This window comes from Athalia rosae, chromosome 5, assembly GCF_917208135.1.
Source record: "Athalia rosae chromosome 5, iyAthRosa1.1, whole genome shotgun sequence".
Lineage (NCBI taxonomy): Eukaryota > Metazoa > Arthropoda > Insecta > Hymenoptera > Athaliidae > Athalia > Athalia rosae.
Window position 1 is genome coordinate 3,746,569 of NC_064030.1, and position 14,347 is coordinate 3,760,915.

A 14,347-nucleotide genomic window follows, 5' to 3' on the forward strand; every position below is an offset into this window, starting at 1 on the left:
GTGAGTCAGTAAATGAGCAAATGAGTAAGTGAGAGAGCGAGCTAGCGAGCGAGTTCGTGGAGATTCAACTAATAGCGGTGGCTTTTAATATCACCAGACTCCGCGACGTCCCGACTCTCCACGTCGCTGATAAGGTGTCGCGTAATTTCCGAGATTTAAGCATTCGTCTGGTACATGTAAACGCGCTCACACTGGCGGCTACGTAATCAGTTTCAATGACAATCGATTTAATTGCGCGATCCTCATTGTCATTCGACCCGGATCATGCACGTGCATATATGATATTCCGTCGATATGCGCTCCTCGAATGATAAAATACGTCGTGTGATATCGACTTTTATGATTCTGCATTTTATCTAGGAAGTAAAAATTGGAAACAAGGATTACGGGATCGATTCGATTGCTCGAAATCGTTGGTCTCTTTTTTTCTGTTTTCTCCCCTAACGTCAGGTAAAATAAATGTTCGGTATAATTATTTTTCGTCGGTTGTTTTCTGTACGGTTACACCGTAATTGAATTATACGAAGGGTGGTTACGAGGTGCGCCACGTAGGTCGATAATTTTTGTCAAATTGTTTTTTTCGTTTTTTTATTTTTTCAATCTAATTTCACGAATTTTCGCGTTCTTTCTAGCGTTATCTTTTTTTCACCCCCGGCCAGACAGTGTTGGAGTTTGCGTTGTTGAGAAAGAATCTACACAACAGTGGCACGGCAGCCACGGGATGAATTCAGGGGAAATTTGTCTGGAAGATATTTAATTAATTAAATGACCAATTAGTGAGATTATAATGCCCCTTAGATATAGTCGCGCTGCGCTGCGAGCTGCATTGCATTAATATTACCGTGATGGAATATATGCACAACTGTACGTGCGACGTACCCCGTGTCTTCCGAAAATTTGTTAGCTCCCAACGCCCAAACCCATTTCGATTAAAAATCTACGCTTTTACAACAACGACAGCGACAAAATTTAGCGGCATTGAAAACATAGTGTGATATCTTTTGAAATGAAGAAATTTCTGTCTTTTTTTTTTTTTTTGTTATTTTCGAAAATTAATCTTTCACGCATAGATCGTACGTATTACATCCTCTTTTAATTTTGTCGGCCTTGTACGTGTGTGAGGTTGGTACTGCCTTGTTGAAAACGAAAGACAGAGAGAGAGAGAGAGAGAGAGCTGGGCTGTTGTAATTACTATTTTAGGAACTGGGAAGCTTTTGTACATAGGGATTAATTTCGAGAGTAAATTAGTTTCAAACTTAGACGGTTATTGCACGTTCCATATTACAGCTAATAGTTTATTACGTAAAATCAACTGTACGTTTACAACAGAATTATTATATATATATGCGTCATAGATATGTACGTATAGCGCGCGTGATTCTATTATATCGCAATAAATATGTGACCTAATGACGATACGATATCTATCGGGAGATTTGACAAATTTTTAACTCCGTCATAAATCACAGTATTTGAATGTATCGGATAGTTTGTTTTTTTTTTTGCTCGGTTCTTCTTTTTGTTTCGTAAAGTTTTTCCACTCGTACGCATTATTTTTTAGTTTTGGCGAACGTTGATTTATTAGTTGCTCAACGAATAACACCCTCATCATATTAAACGCCCTGACGTTAATTGAAATAATTGGAATTTCTATCGGTTTTCTCTTCAGGAAATACGTGTAAACTGATCGTTCATATTTATCCTGATATGCAGTGCGCACGAATTCGATCGATATCAGTGTCGATTGTTCGATCAAACCCGTAATTTTTTTTTTTTTCTTCATTATTTCAGATCATTACATTCCATTTGCATGATAAGCGTTTTTTTCTGTCAGTCTACATCGTTGTTGTCGCAATTCAAATTTGTATATTATCTCGCAAGGTTGGTGGTTGCGCATCTTGATACACAACAACATCATTGCACCCCGGAACTATTTAGGAACGGGATAGATAAATCAGCACAATTCTTAAAAGTTCATAAATTTTTTAAAAACGCACTCAGATTAATGAAACTTGAACAGAATCGGAGCTTGAAACTTCTGTCTTCAGACACGTTCAGATTGATTATTTTCTGATAACTTCTTTCTAAGGTGCGATATAATCATGCACAAATTCCCTTTTTGAGAAGCCAAAAAAAGAGAAGAAAATTCAACGCGTACAAAGCTTCCGATGGGCAGCCAGTATCGTGGCAAAACGGTGAAAATAGGATGATAATTTCCAGATAATTTGGTAACGCGGGTTTTTCGAGACAGGGATGTCATCTATATAGAGATGTACGTACATAGGTGTATAAACGCGTTAGATACGTTACATCGATAACTAGCAAAACGCGCGGCGGGAGCGCCGAGAGTGAGAGAGAGAGGGAGAGAGAGAGAAAGGGAGAGCGAGCGAGTGTATGGATGTTATAGCGTGGATTCGATTTTGCCAAAGTCCTTTTACTGATCCAAACTCAATTTTCAGGATCTCATTCGGAAAACATAACTTACTTCCGATATTTACGAGTTCCATTAGGAAGCTGTCAGCCAGTGATCCTGTTGCGTTGTGCCGGTACCCGCGCGTTCGATATACGTTTGGCGTCGAAGGAAAACGTCTCCGTGTTATACCCCCTGTACGTAGCTACCTACATACCTATACATTTCCTACATGTATATCAATAGCATCGACTCTACAGGGTGTACTTTGCTGCAGCTTTTCTACTTCTACTTCTTCTTCTTCTTCTCCTTTTATAACGGAAAGTCTGCTGACCGTCCGTTTGTATCATTTCGTTTTAGCGAGTCGAACCAAACTAACGGATACCCAAAAGTCGATTCGCGCGTTATTTCGTCGTACAACAAATGAGGTGATTCGAACGCGAACAAATTGTTCATCACTGTCACGTGTTGTACGCGATTAATGATTTTTCGAATTCGTCCAACGAATGGCGATTCACTTATCCGAAGCGAGGAGAGTAAAAGAAAGTCAAAAATTTCGTCGCTGTTCTCCTGGTGCTGATTTTTCTTACTCCGTTCACACGTATCGCGCACGGGTATATATAACGGGCGATGTAAATCATCGATAAGTAAGCTTCCCTGACACATTCAAGTGAGCTTTAGCGTGGGTTTTCGGCTCCGAAGGGAAAATGGTATAGGTATGAGTGTGGTGTGGTGTGGGGCGGGGCGGGGGATTTTTGTAGGGTCCAAGAGAGCTGCCGGGGCTTCGATTGAAAACTGAATAAAGAGCACCGATGTTTCCGTCGTGCCCACGACCGTCACGCGGCGAAGACGATCCAGAAACAATTTCGCCAAGGATTCGCTTCGACAATACGAAAAAAATTGATATCGCCTACGATTGGATTATGTATAGAGAAAAGGAGATCGATGATTCGTCGAACGGCGAGAGTTACGTTTTGAAAAGAAATCACTTGGATTTTTTAGTTTCAAATTGTAGATTCTGATTCTTTGGACTCGCGAAATTATTTCGTCTTTTCGAAGATAAATTAAGTGTATTCAATTTGCTTGTAGACATGAATTTTTTTTAACTTTTCGAGATGGAGGAAAAGTCGGGATTCGGCTATGCCTATACGACCCGCGTCATTCGAGTCTCGCGTTCAGCCGAATTGTTGAAAGTAATCCAGGTTAACCTTAACCTTCTCCCTCGGCTTTTCCAAGCTTCCTTTTACAGCTGATACCTGGGGTCACACTCGCGTATGAAATACATCATATGCGGTGTATGTAAAATTTGGAAAGGTGCACGCGTTGCACGTTAATTTCACTAACATCCGAATAACTCTCTCACTCTCTCTATCTATCTCTCTAGAATTTCTCTCTTTCGCAGCAATTCTCCACAACGTGTACGTTTTTTCCGGACATCGTATTATACCGGCTGCACCACATTTATACCCCTCGCAATATTTTCCAATCAACTTTATTCGAAATAGAACAGCATGCAGTTACCTATACACCACGCTTTCCATTATACCGAATTTAATACACACGGAAAAATAAAAACCGACGACCGACGACGAAAAAAATAGGGATGAAAATAAAATTTGCGAAAATACGAAACGAAAGAAATACAACGCGTACCAAAAACCGATGAAATGAAATAAAACAAAACCAAAGAAATTGTACACATGCGACCGTTGTATAGGGTATTTCTTGGTCGTTATTATTTATTTATCATTATTCCTTGTTTTCTACCCCGCACAACGTGCGGGCACAATGAAATAAAAGAGAGGGGTGTGTGCGTGGGACGCGGTATTAGCGTCGGCGGTGCTTTAGGGACAGGGACGGGAGAGGAAGGAGGTATAATGGCGGAGGGGTGAAGAGTGCTCGCCCCGAAAAACCGATTTGCTGGAAAGATTTAAAACGAAATCGATGTTTATTTGTTTTTGCGGTTCGCTGGCCTACCCCTCCGTGAAATGGATCTCGTGCCCTATTCCTCTCTCTTCTTTTCCCGCGGATCTGCGGTTCCCCCGATATTCTATACTCGCGCCTATATGTACGTATATATATATATACTTTATTCCACTTACCTCCTTCTAGACGCAAGGGTGTGGAAAGACTTCTATCATTCTTTCGGAGAACCAATCTATAATGTGACTCGAATATACAGGCTTCTCTATTCTAATAGAATAAAAAACTATTGCACATCTCACTCCTCCCTTTCATCCTTGTTCGTCCGGTCGGCTGTCATTTTCAATTCGTCGGAATTAAATTCTTGACTTCAAACTCCCAATCTTCAAGATCTCGTACGAAAAATCTTCACTGTAATTTTATTTTCCTACCTACCGATTTTCGATTTTTATTTTTATTTTTTTTGTTCTCGTTTTTTGCGAATCGTCTCACGTTCGTGTAGCGTCGTCGTAGAAAAATATCCTTACAGCTTTGCACACGTGCACCTATACCGTTTATGTATTATGTATGTATAAATGTGATGAGAAGAATAAAAAGAGAGATCGTTCTCTGGGTAGCCAATGCATAGGAAATTACGCCACACACATATCTCTCACGTTTTCGATATCCTGTACAGATAATAAAAAAGCGAAGAAAAAAAAAGTTGGCGCACACAGGCGCGCGGTCGCGAAAAAAAATCTCTTTTATATTAATGCGGTCCATAAATATTAGAAAATAAAATATAAAAGCGGCGTTCAGGACCATTCGCGGATCTAGACTGCAGCTGTACGGAGATATAGGGGGGTAAGGGGGGAAGGGGGGAAGGGGGGATGAGCGGAAGGAATAAAACGAAGAGGAGAGTGAAGGAATGAGAGGGAGATATATCGAGATTGAAGAAATCGCGATGTATGTATATATAAGTAGTCTGGAATACCGAAGACGCAAAATATAAACCGCGCGATCGAACGGAAAAATTATCCGGCTGAAGTAAAAAAATAATTTAATTCACCCACACACGGTTACACACACCGCGTACAATAATTCATCGCAATCAACTTGATTGTGAAAAATTATATACCACGCGCGTACTTCTCTCTTGCCTTTTTCTTTTTTTGTTTTTTTTTTTTTTCTTTTATCCCCGTATCGATAATTTAATACGCACAGCTATTGCACGTCCGACTGTATAAATGTCCACCGTTATTCTCGCCGTCGTATTCGAAAGCTGGCGGTTTTCGCTCGTCGCACATGTCACCGGTGCGTCGTTACTTAGGAGATTACATTGGGCTGCGGAGGGGGACGAGAATGAAAGCAAAAAAAATAGAAAGTGAATGAAAAAACAAAAAAATTGAGTAAAAATATTAATAATGGTCAATTCCTAAATTGAAATTGGCCGAGGAAAAAGTAGAACCCCGTTATTATATTCGTTCTGGATCCATACATATGTACGGCGCGATACACGATATACCTATTTAATCGTATATATATACATAATATATAAAATTAATAACATCTGATCCCATAAGGTTGGAAGTTAATTTCTTTTCGTAGATATTAATACGCGGACAGTGCATCGCACGTAATGAGATTGAGCCGCCGCCGCTGCTGCTACCGCTGTTGGTAGCGCTGAGGGGATGAAATATAAGGGCGGGTATAAAGCCTTGCTCCGCTAATAACTTATCGGTGAAACCAGGGGCGTACGAAGTATCTCTAAAACCTAAAACTTGTAGTTATTTTATTTTTTTTTTTCCATCCTCGTTTCATTCTCGTAAAAATTTTGTTTTCGGATCAATTTATTCAGCGACGCGTCGCGTTTTCCTCGAGATCAAATTTGTATCAACGAATAACACAGCGCATAACATCGTGCACGGACGAGAACAAGGAAAATATACAAAATTGGAAAAAAAAAAATATGAACGGATGAGGCTCAGGCTGAAACGTACGTTATTACAGGTTCGTGTAATATCCAGTGTGTGAGTGTAAAATTGTTATTTATTCCCTTAATATCGGGCGAGATGATGGGATGGAAAAAAAAAAAACGAAAGATAACAAAAAAATGAGAAAAAAAAAAAAAAAATAACCCAAGGACGTTGAGTTATTACATTCAGATGGTAGATATCAGAGAGTCGCAGGGGTTTTATTAAATTTGAGACAATTGGAAACATGACAGCTCCTTAATAAGCTTCGGGGGATGTGACACCCGCCTTTCTCCTTCCTTTACCTTTTCCTTCCCCCCTCCCCCCCCCCCCCCCCCCCACCTCTCCCTGTTTTCACCCCCCAGAATCGCTCGTCGACGCCACTCGCCGCCTCATCCCTCTTCGCAAACATCCCGAAAGGCAATTATTTCCAGTGGAGCGAACGAAGCGTTTCCAAAACACATATTAGCTCTACGGCTCGCGCCGCTCTACCCTCCCCACCTTTTATGCGCACGTACCGAAAGCGCGTTTTATATTTTCTTACCTGATACGAAAATATATATGTCAGAAAATATTATACGAATAGCGAATTATTCAAACACCACGTGTGTGTACATCTGATAGGTGAAGTGTAACTTTTGCACCTTATATCAATTCGTACGCGTACCTTGTAATCAACCCTCTACGGTATCGCTGAATTATATCGTCCGTTCGTCCGGTTATCCTCCGTGTGATAAGGGAAAAATGTGAGCGTTGAACTTACACGGGTACAACGTAAAAATAGATAGTTTCGAATGAAATTATATGGAAGACGATGACAAGCTTGGCTCAAGGGTTGAGCCGGAGGGTTTGAAAGTGCTATTGCAAGCGCGAAGAGAATGGCGTGTCTTGCAGAAGATGGTCGGTAGGCGTGTGCGGGTACACATGTGTACATACGTGTGTATAAATTTATGTACGTGTGTTTATATGTTGGAGAAAACGTCGATATTTATTGCCAAACATCGGGTGAATGTAAAATTCAGTTTTCAATCTAAATGCACTCGTATTGGCCAGGGGGTTTCTCCTCTCCCGTGCACGCGCCTTGAATAAAATGTTTATTGTGTATTAAAATGAGCCACCCTATTGGCCGCGCGATCTTAAGGTCCGATCCTACCGGCTGATTTTACGCTCTAGGCGAATGTAAGATTGGATAACTCCACGTGCGGTTGAGTTTTATAAGAAACATTATTATGTATTTAAAACGATTCGTTTTAGATAAAGGGTCGTCCTCTTCTCTCTCTTCTCCCCTTCTTCTTCTTCTTCTTCTTCCTCTTCTTCTTCATCTTCTTCTTTTCCCAGCTGATTTACGCCTCGGGGGTTCGGTTCAACCTTAAAAAACTCACCTTCTCGCCGCCGCCGTTTATACCGATGCTGCATACTCATCCAACTTGTACTACGTACCGCGCAACCGTTTAACATACCCAAACAAATTTTCAAACTAATTTCCCGCACAGCCCGCTTCGCGTAAAAAATAGAAGAAAAAAAACTTGGAATCTTTTTTTTTCCACCCTCAAATTAGAAGACGAGCAAACGTATAGCTTCCGCGGTTACTCGGAACAAATCGCTGTGATTTTTCATCCAGAAATTCAAAATTGCCGCAATTTTTAAAATCGAAAATTTTCTGCCACTGGAATTTGTCATCGAAAAATTTTAACACCTCCTCTCAAATTTTTCGCTCAATTTTGAAAAATCATTTACATCGGAATCAACAATGCGTTACCCCGTATGAATCGGAGCGAGTTAATCGGTATCGCGTCGGACGAAAATCAGATCGGAATAATACCCGAGTTAAAATGTATAAAATAAAGATCTCCCTCTCAACAACACGCGAATATAATTAAATCTTTTGTTCCCTCTTCGTTCGTATCGTTGTCGACGAAGGTAGACACGCCTGGCCAATGACCGCGACGTGGGCAGCGCGCAGCACATTTTCTTGCGGTTTGAATTTAATTAAATATTTTTCCTGCTTTAATTTCTTATACCGTACCCGCCGTTTTTAGACAACCCAGCTTCTCCACCTCCCTATCGAATGCGAGGCAATTTGAGAGCTTTTTATTCCTCCCCCTCCTTTCTCTTCGCCGTCGTTATCGTCGTTGTTGTTATACTTCTCATTTGTCGTTGGCTTCTGTTACTACTTTTCCCTTTTTTTGTTTTTGTTTTTTTTTTTACGTACGAATCGAACACCTCACCGACCCTACATCATCCTACAGGACTTCTTCGGTCCTCGCGGTTCTCCTCGGAGAAAATCACTCTTTTTTTTTGTTTATCCTTACAATTTTTTCCTCGACCTGTGCGTGCGACGAGGATTACATATCTTCGTATCTGATTGTGAGTACATATATGACTACGTATCATAAGCTGCGCTATGTGGTGCGTATATGCATACGTGGTAGAACCTCTGCACATGGGTGTATATATACATCAGGGAAAAGCGGGAACTCAATTACATTAACACTAATGTTATTAGTGCGATGGTTGAAGAGGAGGGTTGTTTTTACCACGTGTCATTCCAGACTGTCCACGTACCTACGCGTTTGAATTTCTTTCGTATGTATAATAGAATCGTGTGCACGGTCGTTTACCTATACCGTACAAAACAGGAGTACGTACGTACCTCTACGTATAGATTTTTATGTATGTAAAAGTACGAGAGCGAGTGCATTAGCGGATTTAAAAACTTTGGTTTTTTGTACGTCGCGAGTTTCCTTTTTCTTCTTCTTATTTTTCTCATTTACACCTCTTCTTCGAAATTTGGACGTAAAATGAGTCGACGACGTTCCCGGACTCATTCGATAAATTTTATCCGCACGCCGGAACGTTTGATTTTGACCGCGCGACACGGGCGTCGTTGAGGAGAGCGCGATACGGCAGGTGAAGAAGCGGCGAAACGTTCGTCGAGTGATTGTCGGAGGTTGAGGAAGAAGGGAAATAAAAAGTCTCGAGTATCACTCGACTGTGATACCGTCGAGTCGGTCTCGGGAAGAAAGGGATCCGTTTAAGTGTGTTGCACCCTTTTACGAAGAGCTCGCCGGGGATACCTGAGAACGAGGCGACGACGACGGGGTCGGTACGCGGACGCCGTGCCTCCTCCCTTCTTCGCAGTCAACTTCCTTCATTTTTCCTACAACTTTCACCTGTATTACGATTAGTTCATTCCCACGAGCGTCCTTTTTTATTTCTCGCGACGCGGTGAGGGGCAGGGAATGAAAAATTGCCCTCAAAATTTTCAAATTTGAGAAAAGTAAGTAGAAAACCACCGGCGATATTTTTCCCGTTTTATTTCAGGTGGTTGTAAAGTCGACGCAGCTTTTTCATCTTTGATATTCGTTTTTTGTTCTTCGCCGTTCGTTTATAATATTTCGAATATGATGTTTTTTCTATTACATACACATATGTATTATCTCTGCGTACGTACACCGCGCAGATGTCGGCAATTTTATATAATTTCACCTTTTTTTCCTTCTTTTTCTTTTTTCCATTATTTCCAGTCCCGGATGTCCTTCATTACGGCCATAAAACCCAGCGGCATCATATTCGCTTTGATGTAGTCGGACTTAATACGAGCTAGATGCGTCATCTCGCAGATTAACCGAGCTGCGGAGCCATATGTTAGCAGATTTTCAGATGTTCGCAACGTGCCGATATACGACGCCGGTATACGTATATACATATGTACGTACGGTACATACAACCTAATTATACCGAGCGGTAGCTATTCGACATAATGTGAAACCGACGAACGAGACTCGTTGTCGAAAAGAAACACCCTCCTCTTCCCTCGCCAAGTTGGCGTCAGATTTTTTTTTTTTTTGCTCATGATCTTCGAAAAATTCGGCAGCGTTTCCGATCGTCCGATGCTTCGAATCCGTCGAGTTTACAGAATTATGAGAAATCGCACTCCGATTCTATATACATATATGTATATTTAAGTTTCTTGGGCGATACGAGAGAAACGTAAGCGCGTTAACTGTCGAACTCGAGGTGGTACGCGGTGTGAAACGTGGAGTCTGAGTCGAGTCGTATATAGAGAAAAATAGAGACGAAGAAAGAAAGGGAGAAATAAATAAAGAAAGCATAAGACGAGTTAAAAAGAAAAGCTGAGAGCCGCCGTGCCGCAGTGTAAGCGCGCGCGCGAGCATCGCAATCTCCTTCCATCCAATATCCGAGTTTTTTGACAGCAATTTCGGTCACGTCCGATAATATATCTGGATCATTAATATAAAGCCTTCCCCCATTCCTCCCAACACCCCACCACCATCTCCTTCATTCGATGCCGATGCCGCCGCCGCCGCCGCCGCTGCTGCTGCTGCTGCTGCTGCTGTTACCAGCCCCCCCTCTACAGCGGCGCGGAGGCTGAGGAAGAGGAGAGGGAGGAGGACGGGTGACGGGGAAATTGCTTTTCAATCCCTGGCTACCCCTAGATGCTGCTCTTTCGTTCCTCTTTTTACCCACACCATCTCCACCCCTACCCGTCCAAAAATCCCTCTTATTATACCACCGCGCCAACGCTTATACCGCTCCAGGATCAAGACCGGACCAGATATCATCGTCGATCTACGCATATCGCGCGGACTATTTCGAATACGAGTACACCTCAACCCCCCCCCCCCCCCCCCCCCCCGTATAAATAACATCACTACTATATCGTAAATAACCAGACGACCCGTACCACAAAGAATTGGAATATATAGCGGTGGAACGGGAATGAAAACGGTTATGAAAAACTCGGTATGTATCCCATTCCCCGAAGTCTACGTCAACGTCATCTCCGTATAACCTGTTGTTTCTCTATCGAAATTGTTCCACCCGAAAATCCATCCCTTTTCTCGTATACTTCTTCCACCTCCTCGCGCTCACCCGACGAATCTTACGCTACGTACACAATTTACTCGGTGTCGGAATTTTCTATTCGAAAAATTTTCCGATCTGTATGAATATTGATTCCTTCTTCTTTTCAAAATTCAAATATTTCTTCTCTGATTCTTTTTTTTTTTTTATTCATTTATTTATTTATTTGATTTTTTTTTTCTTCTCACCGTCACCACTCCGAAGAGACGAGAGTCCTCGGAGTGTGATGGAGGTAATCCTGTATAAATTCGACGGGGCGGTGTGCGTATGAAAAAATAAAAAAAAATAAAAATTTAGATATGTGCGGTATCCAGGTGTGTGGATAGTAAAGTTTTTTTTTTTTTTCTCTTTATTTCTTTTTATCTTCTTTTCTATTCTCAATCTTGTTTGCGGGGGGCGCGGGGAGTGGGAGGGTGGGAGGGTCGCGGTTGTCGCGGTCCAACTTTTTTTGAGAAACGAGCGTGTGTACGCGTACCTGTATAAAAGTCACTGTACGGTGTATAGGGGGGGGATCGCATGTACGAATACCACATCATTTTTATACGTACATACATGTAATGGATATTCACCCCGTGTGTGTATACAGAGGTATGTATGTGGGGTTATACACTCGGTGTACGTTAGGTATACAGCGTATAACCGTACACCCTCTGCGAGAGAAGAATCCCCCTCCGATCAGATAAAAAATGTATTATGGCCGCCATGATACAGGGCCAATACACCTCGACAGGAGCCCGGCAGAGCGGCGGTAACATTTTTCTTCCTGTTTATATAATACCACTACCAATTTCATCAGTTTCATCCGAGAAACACAGATTACCTCATTCGCCTCTGTACCGCGCCCCCGTACACCTTCTCTCTCTTCGCGATGTGACGCTATGTGCGGTTCGACGACGTGCATCGTCGACGCGGGGGAAATTCGACGCGAAGGGGGGGTGTGCATCGTTCTAGATCCGTGAATCGATGCCGAATTTACCCATCATACTTTATTTCGATCGATTCCCGATACGGGCCGATAAAAATCGATCCAAGTCGCTTGGATTCGGTCGATACGGTCTTGACCGTGGGACGCGACGCGACGCGACGCTCCCCTACTCCTCCTCTTCGTCCTCGATCGCGATCGTCGTTACGGCGAAGAGCTTTTGATCAATGAGCGTACGATCCGGCCGCGAAGAGGTCACGAGAGACCATAGAAAGGATCCGGTAAGAGGAGCCGGGCAAACGTCCTACTGCAGCGGACGATACGATGTGCCGCTGCAAAACCGAGGGACTCGTGGGGGAGGGGGGGTAAGGGAGGATGACAGAAGCCATGCGCATCAGAATCCATCTACTTAAGCGCGGATGAAATTACCACCCTTCCAACCCCCCCCCTCCCCTATTCCAACCCCGTCCTCTTTTCCTTTTCACTACGTATCGCACCGCTCCTGTCTTCCTCTCGTATATAACCACCCGACGCACGCCAGACCGAACCTCGTCCATCCCTCAGCTACCCCCGCGGGCTTCGGGGTAAATAACTTAGCCATCTACTGGAAAGTATATCTCAGTGATTCTCATTTCGCCGCCAAGGTTTATCGATTCGTCAAACTTTTTTTTTTTTTTTTTTTCCAGGTCGAATGATTTTTCGTTTCGATTCTCTCGATTCGTTTCTTCTTCTCATTTGAATTTTTACACGGTTCTTCGCGGGAGTATAATAAATGTGGACGGTTGTTTCATTATTTTTCTAATTTAAAAAAAAGACATGTGTATTTTACGGCGGCCCCGGAGATTGAAGAAAACGAATTTAGTTTGTCGTATACACACGCGTACAACTGCGTACATATTCACATGAAAGATTTTAATGAATTTTTTGAAATTGTTCCGTGTAACGAAAAAAAATTGGAATAAAAATCTTGTATACATACTAGAGTGTACCGATACACCTACGTAGCCGTGTCTCCTGGAGGATTTGAATATTAAAAATTTCTTTAATTAAAACGTATGTATGCCGCGAATATACGTGTACACGTGAACAAAAATTTCCCTCACACGCGCGCGCACGCACACGTATGTACGTACGTGTAATAACTGCATGTATATTATATTAAAGCTCGAACGGTATATACATATAGAGTTTTATAAATGCAAACAAGCGGTGTAATGAGTCTTGGAAAAATATTTCACCCACGCACGCACACGTACACAGATTGTACAACTGAAATGAGAGGAGAACGAAAAAAAAAAAAAAAAAAAATTGATGACAAGAAGGAAGAAGTAAAAAAATGATAAAAAAAAGGAAAATGAAACTTACACGTGTGTGTGGGGGTGCTCGAACAAAGCTACAGATATGATTCCGCCTAATCACCTACTTCCTATGCGGGTATTTAACTGGAATACATTTAACATTATCGTATGTATCGCGCAGCTGGTTCCTGCGACCTGTTTTATTATCATATTTATTTTTAGTTTTTCTCACATTTTTTTCCTTTCTTCTCCCCTTTCGTGACGAGACAACTTTTGAATAATTCCATAGCGCTTTTTTGTTTTTCGATCATTTTCTTCGACTATACTCTGTTGATTTTTATATTCATTCGTTCCTCAAACGACGACTGCATCGGAACCCCTGTGAGAGGTCATCGAATACATGGATAAGAATTTCAACTACCCCAATTCTACTTTTAATTATTTCAACGATTGATATCGATCGTAAATTATCTGTATCGTTTTGTTTCAGACGCACTCCGGTCGTCACAGATCAGCAAGATTACGAGTGGTGAGTAAATATTACCGATTACGATTAATACCTATAATCGTTTGACAGAAGAGTAATTTCTGTTTTTCGTAAACTTTATAATCGCCCTTTGGAGTAAGTTCTATAATTTTTTCGTCCATTCTTTCGTCGGTTCGTTCGTAACCGGTGAAAGAAAATTATTCTTATCATATCTCATACCATTTGCATACATCGCGAATTAACATACCGACTTGTACCGAACTTACTCGTGTATCGTATAAGTAGCGCGGACGTTTATACGCTTGTTTTATATTCAAAGAAGTTTCTAATTGAAACCAAGCGAAGGTGATACGTACGCTCGATTGTTTAAGCACCGGTGAAAAGGTCAGGAATAATAAATTAGACAGCTTTGAGACATAGGATTCATAATTAAGTGACTCGCTCGTTAAAAGTTCGATGCATCGCTTG

General features: G+C 41.8%; 1 protein-coding gene across 2 annotated transcripts in view; it reads left to right on the top strand.

Annotated features, from left to right (window-relative positions):
• The window catches only part of LOC105690774 (LIM domain only protein 3-like), a 69,197-nt gene that overhangs the window by 12,540 nt on the left and 42,310 nt on the right, over positions 1 to 14,347 (top strand). For both annotated transcript variants that reach the window (XM_020855197.2, XM_020855194.2), the window contains one exon: positions 13,883 to 13,921. The gene's annotated coding sequence lies outside the window, so the exon portion shown is untranslated. The remainder of the gene's footprint in view (positions 1 to 13,882; positions 13,922 to 14,347) is intronic.